This window comes from Pseudopodoces humilis, chromosome 7 (assembly GCF_049639895.1).
Source record: "Pseudopodoces humilis isolate 2021_Gansu_Grassland_sample_001 chromosome 7, ASM4963989v1, whole genome shotgun sequence".
NCBI lineage: Eukaryota > Metazoa > Chordata > Aves > Passeriformes > Paridae > Pseudopodoces > Pseudopodoces humilis.
This window is the reverse complement of record NC_142206.1, coordinates 12,900,890-12,916,279: the sequence shown is the minus strand read 5'-3', so window position 1 is coordinate 12,916,279 and position 15,390 is coordinate 12,900,890. Positions and strand designations below refer to the sequence as shown.

The window sequence follows — 15,390 nt, the reverse complement described above, 5'->3', positions numbered from 1 at the left end:
CCAAAGCCAGCTTTTTTACTGCTTCCCAAAAATGTCCTCGGCGTTTTGGATGCATGGTCACCTGACACGGTGGCAGTGTTCAGAAATGTCTCTGGGACAATCACGCAGCTCAGTGGTTTTGGCATTCAGCTGCCAGACTGCCTCCCCACTGTGGGGCGGATTGTTGGTCGTCAGCTGGATCACTGACCATGTCCTGGGGAAACAGCACGCAAGATGATGCGCAGGGACTGGAGGAGGGCAGGCTGGCCAGAGACACAGAGGTAGTGGGAGCAGCAGCCGTGGGCACTGCAAGAATTTTCTCCAGAACTGCAGGAGTCACCATGGCAGAGCATCTGCATTGGCCAGAAGGAGGAGGCTGTGCAGGCACAGGTGTGGTGCCCATAGCTGGAAGCGGAGGGGCTGAGGGGGTGGCACTTCCCACCATGCCAGTGGTCTGCATGGGCAGTTGCCCTGGCAATGCCAGTGTATGTGCGGATGAAAGCAGGGAGGCTGAGGGAATGACCCCTCCCACTGTGCAGGTGGTCTGCTGTGGGGACTGCTGTACTGTCCCTTGCAATGCAGGAAAATTAGGCACAGGGAATGTGGGGGGGAGGGAGGGGGGGGAAAGAAGCTACTGGTAACAAAGGCTCCCCTGCAGCCACTTGTGTTGCTGAGAATGGCACTGTGGAGGGCATGAATGGAGGTGGTGCAAACAGGCTGCCTCTCGTGTCCAGGGGCCTGTGGCTGGAAGTGGGCTTCTGCATCTGAAAATTACAAACGGAGCAGGATTCTTCCTAAACCTAAGCTGCCTCCACCTAGAACTCAGGCTGCCCTTGGAGTGCCCAACACCTCTAACCAACTGACATCAGGAACCTGGGGGGTAAGTTTTGTTTCCTGCAGAAAAAGGCCACAGTTCGTGTCCAGGGGCCCTTGGCCACGAGCAGGCTTCTCACTCCGAAAATCACAAGTGGAGTAGGATTCCTCCCAGACACAAGATTCCCAATTCGCTGCTTCCTTGCTACTCCTCTGTTAATGAAGCCTTTGCAAGCAATTCTGCAGCTGATGGAATGGATACTTTGGCCTTACGAAATTACAGGGGGAGTGATACTTCAGAGGAAGTTAGTCTCGTGGCGAGAGATAGTTTGTTCACCCAGGTCCTGTGTCCCCTGAGACTCCGGGTGGAGCTGAGGGAATGCTACTTGAGTTGTCCCCAGCCCCGCCGCCCTCCAGCCTCTCAGTGTGTACAGAAGAGGCATCTCTGACATCCAAATCCTCCATCCTTTCGTCACCGTCTCTCAATGACCACTGCTGTAACACTTTAAAGTGTGTGCCCCAGGTGGTCGCCAGGCTACATGCGCTGGTATCTCCATTAGTTAACTCAGACCATATACAGTCTCCCACAGACTGCCAGACATCTGGATTAAAGGCATTGTCAGCTGTTACTGTAAAACCCTGGGCTTTTGCCCACTGGAATAAGGCATGCATGGAATCTTCTGAGACTGAGTCTGAAGCATGGCAAGACGTCCTTCCACACAAAGAGGATGAGTCATTCCTCAGTGAAGCTCTGGTTCCCCATTGTAGGAACCTTTTATCTCAACGGCTGGTGAGTGCAATATTCAAATGCAGTGGTTTATCCCAGGTATATAAACTCTAGCTTCATTGAGATTACCGTTCCAGGACCGCTCACTGGCTGAGCCCACTAGCCTGTGGTCAAAGAGAACAGTTCCCTCGAGGAGAGCGCAGGAGTATTTTTCTCTTACCTCTCTTCAGAGGAGAAGCAGGCGGCATGTTTTCAGTCTCGGCTGCAATGAATGTTGGGGTCCACCAGATGTCGCACTATATTAGGAACGGCTAAAGTACAACACAGACCCTCTTAGCTTTGGTTGCACAAGAGAAGAAGTTTTATTCTTCCAGATCTTCTTTTATAGACAGTTCCGAGAAGGTCCAAAAAGGTAAAACTCTCATGGTCATCAAACTAACACATCACCATTGTTGGTCAGTTGGGAACACTACCCCTTGACTGTTTCTTGCAAGGAAACAACAAGGCAACAAATAACTGCTACAGAAGTGGATTTTCCCTCTCCAAGGACTGTTTTGATTCCTCCTTATGATTTCTCAGGCCAGTCTGAGAACGTTCTGTGACTTAATTTCACACAGACACTATGCTCCCTACCTGCTTTATCGCATTCAGCATCCATAGCCACCACAAAGAACTCAGGCTGCCTTTGGAATGACAATTGCCTCTGACAAACTGACGTCAGGAATCTGGGGGAGTGAGTTTTCTTTCCCCTGGGAAAGGGCTAGTCTTTGTGTCCAGGGTCCTGTGGCCCAAAGTGGGCTTCTGCCTTCAAAAATTATGAACGGAGCATGATCCACTCCAAAACCAAGTCACCACTAACTAGAACTTGGGCTGCCTCTGGATTGTCAAGCACCTCTGACAAACTGATATCAAAAATCTGGAGGGATGAGTTTTGTTTCTCATGGAAAACCGCTGTGGCTCATGTCCAGGGGCCCATGGCCAGGAGTAGTCTTCTGTCTCCAAAAATTACAGAGTAGGATTCCTCCTCGACCCAAGCCTCCTACAACTCAGGCTACCAACTGAGTCACAGATGCCTCCGATACACTGACATCAGGAACCTGGGGGGTGAGTTTTCTTTGCCCATGGAAATGGGCTGCCTCTCATGTCCAGGAGCCTGTGGCTGGGAGCAGGCTTCTGCATCTAAAAATTATGAAGGGAGCAGGACTCCTCCAGAACCCAAGCCACCCCAATCTAGAACTCGGGCTGCCATTGAAGTGACAAACACGTCTGAAAAACTGACATCAGGAACTTTGCCACCTAAGTTTTCTTTCCCCTGGAAGAGAGCCACAGATCATGCCCTATTGCCTGTGCTTGGGAGCGGGATTCTGCCTCCAAAAATTACAGAGAGGGATTCCTCCTGGACCAAAGCTACCTGCACCTAGAACTTGGGCTGCCCTTGGAGTGCCAAACGCCTGTGACAAACTGACATCAGGAATCTGGCAGTGTGAGTTTTGTTTCCCATGGGAAAGGACCGACATTTGTGCCCAGGTGCCTGTGGCTGGGAACAGGCTTCTGCCTCCCTAAATTATGAATGGAGCAGGATTCCTCCCAGACCCAAGCCTCTATCACCTAGAACATGGGCCACTGTTTGAGTGCCAAATACCTCTGACAAACTGAAATCAGGAACCTGGGGGGGGGTGAGTTTTCTTTCCATTGGAAAAGGGCTGCAGTTCTTGTCCCAGGCCCCCCCGCAACAGCAGTGGCAGGCAGGCGTGGCCAGCATAGGCAGGACTGTGGGGCTGGCTTCTGGGCTGAGACAATCAGCTTTGGGCAGGGGTAGTCCAGGCATTTCCATGGTACCAATGGGCTTGGGTGGCTCCGGTGGCTGAGGGGCAGTCCTGGGGGTGGTGTAAGGCTGAGTCATGGCTACAGGAGCTCCAAGGCTGAAGTGGCGGTGTTCTGCCAACTGGAATGGCTGCTTTGTGTGGCACACCGGCATGGGGCAGAAACTGGGCACTCTGCAATGGCACCACAGCACCTCCTCCTGTTCCGCCACTCCAACCACGTGGCAGGATTTTGCAATCTGGTTCAGTACCACACACTGTGGTTTGTCCACCAGGCAGGGCACCACCAGCTGTCAGTGCTCTCAAGCATGGTGGGGTTGTAGGAAACAGCTTGTTATAAATTGGTCCTGGGGCAAGGGGAGCATTCAAAGTGGCCCAACCATGCGGGGCAACTGTTTAGTGTTTCTGTTCCCCCCATGGGCTTGGAAAAGTGTCCCAAGCTCCCTCTGTCCCCTCCAGAGCCCTGTTCTCACTCTCCAGTCCAGCATTTATCTGTCTCATTAAGTCAAAAATAAATCTCCAAGGCTTCAAAACTTTTATAGCATTCTTGGCTCCCTTTGAGGCTGCTTTAATTATGTCCAGTTCATTCCCATGTATTTATATCAAGGACAGCCTCTTTGGTTGTGTCCAATCCATGATTCTTTGCCCACGTTATTAAAGCTAATAATGAATTTTTATCATATTCTAAGTCCCATTCTTGTAAAAAAAGCAACCATACCTCCAAAACTGGAGGTGGTTGGGTGGATATCCAGGCTCCCATGGCTCTGGTGAGCTCCCATGGCTCCAATACTCTGATGAGTATTTTCTTCTATTGTTCAGGGTAATTACAGAAAATATTCAAGATTTTTAATTATTCCTCATTGCAAAAAGCTCTCCTTGCTGTATTTTTTTAAAAGGCTTTTTACACATGCCTCCTACTTCAGCTTTCCCCTGTATATCAGGCTCTCCATGCCTATTTTTTCCAGCTTTTCACTGTTTTGGACCGGCGTTCCATGCTCTGTCCTTGTCTTCCCCCTGGCTCTGCTCATGGGAAAGGCTGTGCCTTCACACGTGGGGTCACCACTTTTAACATGCCCGTCATGGGTGGGGAGACAAAAATCCACAACTTGTGGTCCAGGTGCTCATGAGACAAACATCCTTGTTTATTATTCAGAATTCACTTAAATACCCAATTCAAAAACACCTGGGCTTGATATCTATTGGCTGAGATCTCTCTCCGTGCCCATCTTCTTGGAAATGGTGTGTTTACTTTTCAGCTTGGATGGGGCTGGATGACTGTCCCCTTCAGCTTATCTGGGGACATGTTCAGGCATGAACTAGGCTAGCTGAACTGGATTTGTGTTATGGTGCGATTTACTTCGTCCAGTCCAGGCCATCTGTACAGTGACAATATTGTAACATGGGGGGCTAAGTTTTGTTACCCATGGAGAAGGACCGCCATTTGTGACCAGGGGCCCATGGCCTGGAGCGGGCTTCTGCCTCTGAAAATTAGGAATGGAGCACAATTCCTCCAGGACATGGGCCACCCCCACCTAGAACTCAGGCTGCACTTGGAGTGCCAAACACCTCTGACTAACTGACATCAGGAACCTGGCTGTATGAGTTTTCTTTCCCCTGGAAAAGACCCGCCATTCGTGTCCAGGGGCCCTTGGACAAGAGTGGGATTCTTTCTCCAAAAATTACAAACGGAGCAGGATTCCTCCTAGACCAAATCTGCCTCCACCTAGAACTTGGGCTGCCCTTGTAGTGCCTAACGCATCTGACAAACTGACATCAGGAACATGGCCACAAGAATTTTGTTTCCAATTAAAAACTGCTGCAGTTTGTGTCCAGGGGCATGTGGCCAAGGTTGAGCTTCTGCCTCCAAAAATTTACAAATGGAGCAGGATTCCTCCCGTACCCAAACTGCCCCACAAAGAACTTGGGCTGCCCTTGGAGTGCCAAACCCCTCTGACAAACTGACATCAGGAACCTGCCCACGTGAGTTTTCTTTCCCATGGAAAAGGGCTGCAGTTTTGGTCCAGGGGCCCGTGGCCAGGAGTGGGCTTCTGCTTCTAAAAATAATGAATGGCACAGGATTCCTTCTGGACCCAGGCTGCCCCAGCTTGGAAATTGGGTTGGCCTTGGTGTGCCAAACGCATCTGACAAACTGACATCAGGAACCTGCCCACGTGAGTTTTCTTTCCCATGGAAAAGGGCTGGAGATTGTGCTCAGCGGTCCATGGTAGGGAGTGGGCTTCTGCCTCCAAAAATTATGAATGGAGCAGGATTCCTCCAAAACCCAAGCTGTACCCACCTAAAACATGGGCCACCCTTTGAATGCCAAATGCCTCCGACAAATGGACATCAGGAATCTGGGTTGGCGAGTTTTCTTTCCTATGGAAAAGGGCCGCCGTTTGTGTCCAGGGACACGTGCCCAGGAGCAGGCTTCTGCCTCTGAAAAATACAAATGGAGCAGGATTCCTCCCAAACCCATGCTGACCCAACTAATGCTGTCCTTGGAGTGCCAACCACCTCTGACAAATTGATATCAGGAACCAGGGGGAGTAAGTTTTTTTTCCCATGGAAAAGGGCTGCCCTTTGTGTCCAGGGGCCTGGGTCTGGGAGTGGGCTTCTGCCTCCAATAATTATGAAGGCATCAGGATTCCTCACAAACACAAGCCACCAACCCCTGGAACTTGGGTTGCATTTGGAGTGCCAAATGTCTCTGACAAACTGACATCAGGAACCTGTCTAGATGACTTTTGTCTCCCACGGAAAAGGGCCGCCGTTCATTTCCAGAGGCCCATGACCAGGAACGGGTTTTTACTGCCAAAAATTAAGAAGTGAGCAGAAATCCTCCCAAACACAAGCTGCCCCCACCTAGTAACCAGGCTGCATTTGGAGTGCCCAACACCTCTGACAAACTGGCATCAGGAATCTGGGGGGGTGAGTTTTGTTACCCATGGAAAAGGGCCACCGTTCATGTCAAGGGGCCAGTGGCTGGGAGCGGTCTTCTGTCCCCATAAATTACAAAAGGAAAATGATTCCTCCCAAACCCAAACCACCCTCATTTAAAACACGAGCTACCCTTTGTGTGCTCTAACAAACTGACATCAGAAACTTGGGGTGTGAATTTTGTTTCCCATAGAAAAGGGACACCATTCGTTGTTGCAGTGTGTACACTGCAGTGTGTAGCAACTTCATTGTGTTTATTTTAATAAGTTCTTAATTTATGGTTGTACGGTTAATGGTTTGTTCCTATGTTCCTCTGGAGTTGGTTTGCCCCTAACTTGTATCCTCCCCTATGCTGCCTATCATTGTGACCCAACCCCTTATTCCCAAACCTTCCCTGCCTGTCACTGCAACCCTGCCCATTCTTCCAGACCCTACCCTGTCAATCCCCAGTTGGACCAATCCCAGATTGTACCACTCCTCAGGAGATCCCCTAACCCTCTGTCGAGGGTTAGCCCTGTGTGACCTGTTCTCTCCTCCCCCTTATCCCTATCGCTTTCTGTATTGTAAACTTGCCTCGTGCTCCTCCTCTGTTGCTCCCCGATTGGTTAAAATTTTGTACCCACCCCCTAAAACCTCCCTGTATTTAATCCTGAACACACAGGTGCTCAGGGCACTTTGTCCCTGACCCTTTCAGAGAATAAACCCATTCCTGGAATCCATACACAGAACCTCCTCCTCGTCCTTTGCCTCTTCCTTGTGCTGACAGCTGTAACATGCTGTAGAGCAGCAGCTCTAAGGTTCAGCTCCTGCTGTTTATTTCAGGAGCTGTTCCCCACACTTGGCATGGTGCCTTGGTGGTGGTGAGCTAGCTTTGGACTCCAGCACCGCGTACCCGGTTCGTGTCCAGGGGCCCGTGCCTGGAGCAGGCTTCTGTCACTATAAATTATGAAAGGAGCAGGATTCCTCTAAAACCCAAACCCCCACCAAAAACACAGGCTACCCTTTTGAGTGCCAAAGCCTCTAAAAAACTGACATCAGGAACTTGTGGTGTGAGTTTTACTTCCCATGGGAAAGGACCACCCTTTGTGTCCAGGGGCCCATGGCAAGGAGCGGGCTTCTGCCTCCATAATAAACAAATAGATCAGGATCCTTCCAGGATACAAGTTGCCCCAACACAGAGCTCAGGCTGCCCTTGGAGTGCCAAATGCCTCTGACCAACTGACATCAGGAATCTGTGGGGGGTGAGCTTTCTTTCCCTTGGAAAAGGGCTGCAGTTTGTGCTCAGGGACCTGTGGCTGGAAGTGGGCTACTGTCTCCAAAAATTATGAATGCATCAGAATTCCTCACAAACACAAACTTCTCTCACCTTAAACTCAGGCTGAACTTGAAGTGCTAAATGCCTCTGAAAAACTGACACCAGGAACATGGCTCTGTGTGTTTTCTTTCCCATGGAACAGGGCGGCAGATTGTGCCCAGCGGCACATGGCCAGGAGTAGGCTTCTGCCTCCGACAAGTATTAACTGAGCAGGATTCCTCCCGGACACAAGTTCCCCCAGCTAGAACTTGGGCTGCCTTTGGAGTGCCAAATGCCTCTGACAAGTTAACATCAGGGGCCTGGAGGGGTGAGTTTTCTGTGCCCTGGAAGAGAGCTCGTGTCTAGGGGCCCGTACCTGTGAGCGGGCTTCTGCCACTGAAAATTACAAATGGAGCAGGATTCTTCCTGGATGCAAGCCACCCATACCTGAAACTCAGTCTGCCTTTGGATTTCCAAACACCTCTGACCAACTGACATGAATCTGAGTGGGTGAGTTTTCTTTCCCATATAAAAGGGCCACCGGAAATGCCAGGGGCCAGTGGCCTGGAGCTGGCATCTGCCTCCAAAAATATTGAAGGGAGCAGGATTCCTCCTGGACCCAAGCTTCCCCCTCCTAGAACTTGGAGTGCCAAACACCTCTTACAAACTGACAGAAGAAACCTGTGGGGTGAGTTTTGTTACCCAAGGAAAAGGGCTGATGTTCATGTCCAGGGATCCCTTTGCCAGGAGCAGGCTTCTGCCTCTGAAAATTGCAAACAGAGCAGTATTCCTTCCAGACCCAAGCTGCCTCCTCCTAGAACTTGGGCTGCCCTTGGAGTGTCACCTCTGACAAAGTGACATCAGGAACCTGGGTGGGTGAGTTTTCTTTCCCCTGGTAAAGGTTTTGGTCCAGGGGCCCATGGCTGGTAGCAAGCTTCTGCCTCCAAAAATAATGAATAGAGCAGGATTCTTCCCTGACCCAAGCCACCACCAAGGAATCAGGCTGCCCTTGGAACTGCATATACCTTTGACAAACTTACATAAGGAACCTGGAGGGAGTGAGTTTTGTTTCCCATGGAAAAGGTCCACCCTTCATGTCCAGGGGCCTGTGGCTGGGAGTGGGCTTCTGCCTCCGAAAATTATGAACAGGGCAGGATTCCTCCCAAACACTGTTGAGATGAAAAATGAGGGATGGGACCACCATGCTATTTGAGATGATTTATTGCTCAAGTAAACCTGATAAGATATCAGTCTCGAAGGTGTGAGATTTGGAGAGGAGCAGCAAGTCAGCCATAGCTCAAGGTAGTCACGTACCTCTTCTTCACACAGCAATATATAACATTTTGGTCCAATAGAAGGCAAACACGAAACTTGTTTTTACTTAACAACCTATCACCTTTTGTCGCCGATGGACACGATGTATTGAGGGTTCTTTAGATAATCGGACACACACACCAGCTTCTTTGTGAGGCTAAAACCTTTATTCAGGGGTTCTTAACCCCTTTTTATAACGTGTTTCAGTCCAGGTTACATGATTGGACAATAAACCAGCACCCCCTTTGGTCCCATTGGTGGGACCAGAGAAAACACACCAAGAACATCTGTTCAGTATTGTTTTGAGAAATATTATCTATTTACAATAACACAATCCTGGAGAGAAAATTTCCCAGGAACTTTTCCCCTGAGAACAGATGAGCCCCTTACATGTTGAAACTATCTCACTCTCAGAGAATCATGTCCACAACCTTTGCTTAATTTTGCTGCACTGCATCTGTCTCTTAGACAATCAGCTGACAGGTCATGTAGTCATACACCACTATTATAGCTTCTAGATCCCTAGCCTACTCTATAAGTCACATTATTGCAGCTCAAACCTCACAGTATTTTACCTTATATAATTTCTTACTTACTCAAGACATATTCTTACTTATAACAATAGGAACATAAAGTTATAATTTTTCTACTTAATGTTTGTGTGCCTTTATCATTACATTAACCCAGGCTCTTTCAAATGCTGCAGATTGAACCCTTCAGGATCTGTGGAATTTGCCATTTTTCTATTTCCCACATCTCCCCTCTCGCTCTGCACTAAAAAAAAAAAACATTAATGGATTTGTTAATCATCCATTGCATACACTGAAGCAAATAAGGCACCATTGTTAACATTACTATCACAATCACTAAAATGTGTAGTCCTGTTGTAAGACACTTTTTTAGCCATGGTGTCAAACCCCATCCATTGAACAAATCACCCAGCCAAGTTCCATCATCTACTCTGATTTTTGACACCCCTTCCTTGAGCTGTTGTATAATTTTATATATGTTTTTGGAATGATCTCATAAATTCATACATCCCTTCAAAATCTTCACATCCATGTCCATGTGCTAACAAAAGAAAATCTATTGCTGCCTTATTTCCTAAATTTACATGCCTAACATCTTTGACATCTGCTAAGAAGCCTCTTAGTGCAAGGGACGTAGCATTAGGTTGTTTACTCAGCCAACATCCCACTCCATCTAATTGCATTAGTGCTTCTGCTGATGCAAGTGGTGGCAAAAGAAGAGATGTTGTGAGTCTTTTTCCAAAACTCCAAGGATCAAAATTATTCTTACATTCTGGTCCATACTGATGAATTAAGGACCTTTTTCCTCTACATCTCATGTCGACAATTGTCATACTTGGTATGAAATGTAAGCCTTCCCAAGGTACAAGGACCACCCTTGATGTTAGATGGAATAACAAACCACACTCTGTCTCCACAAACAAAAAATATCCCCTTCAGCAATTGAAGAGGGACAGTTGAATGTAGATGGAACTACAGAAGTTTCATTACACCAAAAAGTCAGATTCTTACATACAGGGTTTTTGCCCTGAGAATCAGACCTTTCGATATTGTTTTCATAATTTCTAGCCACTTTTCCAGGAAAGTAACTATAAACATAGGTGTTTATACATTCCATTAAAGATATGCCTTTTGATGGACATCTCTCACTGCCAGTGTGGTTGGGAAGGTGGTTACCTGACTATCCAATCCCTGGTCATTGTCAAAAACCTATAAGTACTGAAAGAACAAATAAACTTATTTCTTCCTCTTTGATCACACTTTGAGCTGAGTCTGTGAATCATTTAGTGTCTGACAGTGACATCTGGTGACCTGGGTATTGCAGGTGACGGTAGCAGTGTCATGTCCAGCCCTGGACCATGGCTGCCTTCAGGTTTCCCCAACGGAAGCCCTGGTCTTGGGGGTTTCGAGCTGTCTTTGATCAGAAACGGATTGATGTTTCGGATACTGATTTTGAGCAGTTGTATGTTTATGGGAGAGCTGAAGGGCTTTTTCCTGTGGTTGAAGTGGTTTTTTCAAAGCCAGCTTGGGAAGCATTAGGCAATTCTCTGATCCAGGCAATGTCCAAGGTATGATGCCAACCTGGTGTGATAGATTAGCATTGAAGAAAACAAAGAGAAACACCTAAGGATGTTAAAACAGCTGGAGGCTGATGGGAATTTGTCTCCTAGCCAACAACTGGCCATTTCTAAGAATTGACAGCAGTTTTAACCATTGAAAAGTGAGATCAACCTGTGAACACCATCTTAAGACCTAAGCCTGGGAATTTCTTGCTCCCGTTGTTTCCTGGCTGTGAAAGGTAACAGAGCTCCAGCTGGCTTCCCATTCCTCTGCCCAGGCTATGCGGCCCGGGCAGGGGCTGGGCTGGGCCTGCCATGGCTCCCGGCTGGGAGATGGGGCCTGCGGGGCTTGCCCCGGGTTCTGGCCAGGCCAGGCCGGTCCCTGTCTCGGCTCCAGTTTTTGCTGTGACTGAATTCACCAGAGACTGCCGAGTAAAGAAAGAAAAAAAACTCTTGACCTGTGGCAGGCTGAGACAGTGACCACACTCTCCAGAGCAGCCATGAAGAATCTTCCATCGCAGACAGCTCCAGCCACTGTTCCGTCAGAGATCACAGAACCATCTACAAAGCCTGGGCAAGATTTTAACCCTTTCATTACCCAGATGAAACTTGCAGATTAATCCTTTTTTCCAGAGAAAGAAAAAGAGAGTAATCAACATGTAAAGAGACTTTATAAACTATCAGAGACAGTAAAGAAAAGAATTAAGCTTCGTAAGAGTTAGAGAATAAGGAGATGCTTTATAAGCTGAAATATTTTTCTGTTAAAGCTATGGAAACGGACAATAGTGTCCTGAAAAAACTCCTTTAATTCATGACAGAGTATATAGGGAGGAATGGAGTGTTCAAAGTTTGGATTTTGAGCAAAAGGTAGAGTAATTATGATACAGTGAGGTGCTGGAACAGAAGGAGAGAAGTAGTTGAAGATTTGGGGCCGCTTGAGGCAAAGAGAAAACTTCTGTTTTCCAGGAAAGCTCACAGAGACAGATGAAGAGAACTTTTGCCTTTGAATAACTCATCCTTAAAATGACATCCCTAGACTCATTGACCCATACACACCTCAGAGTGATGTGAAATGGGAGGAGTGAACTGATGACAAATTTCTGGGCAGCTGGCATCAGAAAAATAGAAAGCTATAACAGAAATAGTTTTCTTGTGAGAAACTCCATAGATTAGCAGAAGAAAGACTTCTGTTTCTCTACAGAGACGGATGAAAAGACTCTAGCAGGAATTGGGGACTGTTTTAAACACCGAAGTTCCAAAGTTTTTTGTCTCTATGTTGTCATGTGAACGAGAGAATGGTTAAGTAGTGGGGAATAAAGGGGTTTTCTGGAGGTTAATTCTGGTGTTCTTATTCTTGTAGTTTTGTTAATAAACTTTCTTTATTCCTTTTAAGTTTTAAGCCTGTTTTGCTCTTGTTCTAATCCATATCTCACAGAAAGAAATAAGTAAGTTTTCTAGCAATTTTTTTAGTTACTGCTTTAAAAGCACAATATTTATTTGGTGCATTGGCCGGGAAACGAAATTAGCAAATCTGAATCACTACACCTGGCCAGGCATCTGCTTGTTGCCGCCGGTTTGTCTACCTTTGTTAAGTTCGAATTAGTTTGCCCCAGTTGCTCCTCTGTTACCCAGAGTGGTCCTTTCCCAGTTATCCATCATTGTAAACCCATCCCTTATTTCCAGAGAATTCCCCATCCATCACCCTCATCCTGCCCTCAACCTCTGTCTGTCTATGTAAACCCAACCCTTTATTCTAGCTCTTTCCCTGCCCGTTATCCCTTCCTCGAAGCCCCATTGATTGTCTAGCTGCCATCCCTCCTCCGTGTATTTACCATTGGTTCTGTACATTGTAATCCCCTCCTACGAACACTCCTCTGATGTATCCCTATTGGTTAGTGATTTTACCGCCCCTTGCCTTTAAAACCTGACGCACAGAGATGCTCAGGGTCTCGGCTCAGACCTCTTCCCTGCAGTCCCAGCCCTTTCCCTTGTCATTGCTCCCTTGCACCTATAATAAAACTTGTTCCTGGGGAGACTGAGTCCTCTCTCTCCTTTCGCCACGACCTACGACCACTGGGATACACAGAGCCTAACTGCGTGGAGCTCTGGAGGTTCAGTGCTGAGGCAAATAGCACTCGCACTGTTCCCCACTCTTGGCGTTGCCAACGGCCAGGGAGTACAGGGCTAGCCGGAGCGTTGAGGGCCGTGAGGACCAGGCAGCGTCAGCTGGCACCCAACGTGGGGCCCCCCCCCATCGTGAGAAGACCCCCGGAAAGGTTGTGTAAACCGCTTGTGTTTGGATTTACAAAAGACTGTGGGCGGCAGCTACCCCGGTGTAGAGCAGACCCGCTTTTGTCGGGTGGCGCTCCCGGGGAGCAACGCGGCAGTCCTCGAGCATGCAGAGGATCACCTTGAGGTTGTGGACATCCCCTGCAGCTCCTGTCAGGATTTGGGTGAGTATTCCCCAGTGGGGGAAGAGGGGGAGTGTGTGTGTCCCCCTGTGTGTGACTCCCTCGAAGAGGGAGTGTGTGTTGTGTCTCCCTCAGGGAGGGAGAGTGTGTTGTAGCCCAGTCCTGACCCTTATTTTTAGTTCTTTACGTTATCCTTTTGCTGCCAGGGGGTGGTGGGACTGCTGAGCCGGGGGGTGGAAAATGGGGGCACGCTTGTCGGCTCAGCAGAAGAGAGTTTATTACCAAGTTGTGGAAACCCTTGAGGGGGGGAAAAAACAGTTTTCTAGAGGGAGGGTAAAAAGGCTTGTGAATTGGATGTTCCTGCACCTTCCTGACATTACCCCTGATAAAATTAATTCCGTAGATTTTTGGAATTCAGTTGGAGTAAAGTTGACAGAATTGGTAAATGAGGGGGACAAATCTGTTTCTAAATTTGTGACGCTTTTTATTTTAATTCGGTCAGCAGTAGTTGAGCAACAGAAAGTGCAGAAACAGCCACCACAGGCCTCCCCAGTTTCCCCAGTTTCCCCGTCCCCGAGTTCCTCTCCCCCTGGTCCTGAGTTGAGGGAGACCTGCAGAGCAAGCTGTAATGCGCAGGGCTCTCCCGAGGGTAATAAGATCCCTGGCTCCTCATGTCTCCTTCAGAACCCTTGCCCTGACAGCCCTGGCCAAGCTGTCAGAGCCTCTACCCACTCCCCTACTTCCCCAGTTGTGAAACCCCTGTTAAATACTTCCCAGGTTCAGGTTTCCCCGTTAAATAGTGTTGGTAATTCCCAGTTTCTATCCCCAGATCCTTGTGCCTCAGTTTCCCCCAATTCTTGTTGTTCCCCTATGTTACCCTATCCTACCCAAAACCCTCAAAATGGCCCCCGAAGGGCACAAGATGGCAGAAGCCACATGGCTGAGACCTTCCCTTGTGTCCCTTCTTCCCACAAACCCTTCCGTCCCTCTGTGAACAACCCCTTCCTCCCTAACTCCTCCCTTTCTCCCTACCCTAACTCCTCCTATTTCCCCTCGAGAGTTTCCTCCTCTTCGGGGGCATGTTCAAGTGACATCACACACATAAACCCCACCTTCGCCGGTCATTGCTCCTCCTCCTTGCCCTCCTCCTCAGCGAGTCCTCCAGTCCCGCCCCTTCCGGCTCGTGGTTCCCACGCTCCTCCTTCCGGTTCCCACGCCTCAACATCCGGTTCCCACGCTTTGGGAGTCGGGGGTGGGGGTGGCCCAGGGAATCAGAACCCGGAACTGGTAAATATCCCCCTTGCCGCACCGGTGACTTTTCGTGGAAGGGGAGGGTGGTCCCGGGAATGGGAAGCCTTCTCTTTTCAAACAAAAAGGGAGCTGTGCAAGGCACAGAAGGAGTTCAGGAGGGTGGTGAATATTTTAAGGGTCTATTAAAGGCAACCTTCTCCACGAACGAAATGGTACCCAGTGTCATGGAGTTACTTTACCTTTAAGAAAGTTTAAGTTGCTGGGATCTGCCTGGCGTCTTTTCTCCTGACCAATTATCGGTCATTGCTGAGAATTGACAGCAGTTTAGGCCATTGAAAAGTGGGATCAACTTGTGAACCCTACCTTAAAGTGTAAAACCAGAGCTCTCTTGGTTCTCTTTGTTTCCTGGCTGGGAAGGGTGGCAGAGCTCCAGGCCTCCCGTTCCCTGCCCAGGCCATGCGGCCGGGCGGGGACTGGGCTGGGCCCAGCGTCTCCCGGCCGGGGGATGCGGGCCCTGTGGAGGGGGTTTTCTCCGGGCTCCGGCCGGGCCGGGCTGAGCCGATCTCTGGCTCGGCTGCAGGTTTTTTGCTGTGGCTGGATCCACTGGAGACTGCTGAGTGAAGAAGGAGAGGGGCTCTGGGCCTGCAGCGGGCTGGGCGCGGCGACTGCACTCTCCAGAGCAGCCATGAGGAACTTTCCATCGCAGACGGCTCCAGCTCCTGCACCGGCCGAGGCCACAGAACTACCTACAA

General features: G+C 48.9%; 1 pseudogene; it reads right to left on the bottom strand.

Annotated features, from left to right (window-relative positions):
- Positions 1–9,661: 9,661 nt before the first annotated feature.
- On the bottom strand, positions 9,662–10,760 carry LOC148183974 (uncharacterized; annotated as a pseudogene).
- Positions 10,761–15,390: the final 4,630 nt, after the last annotated feature.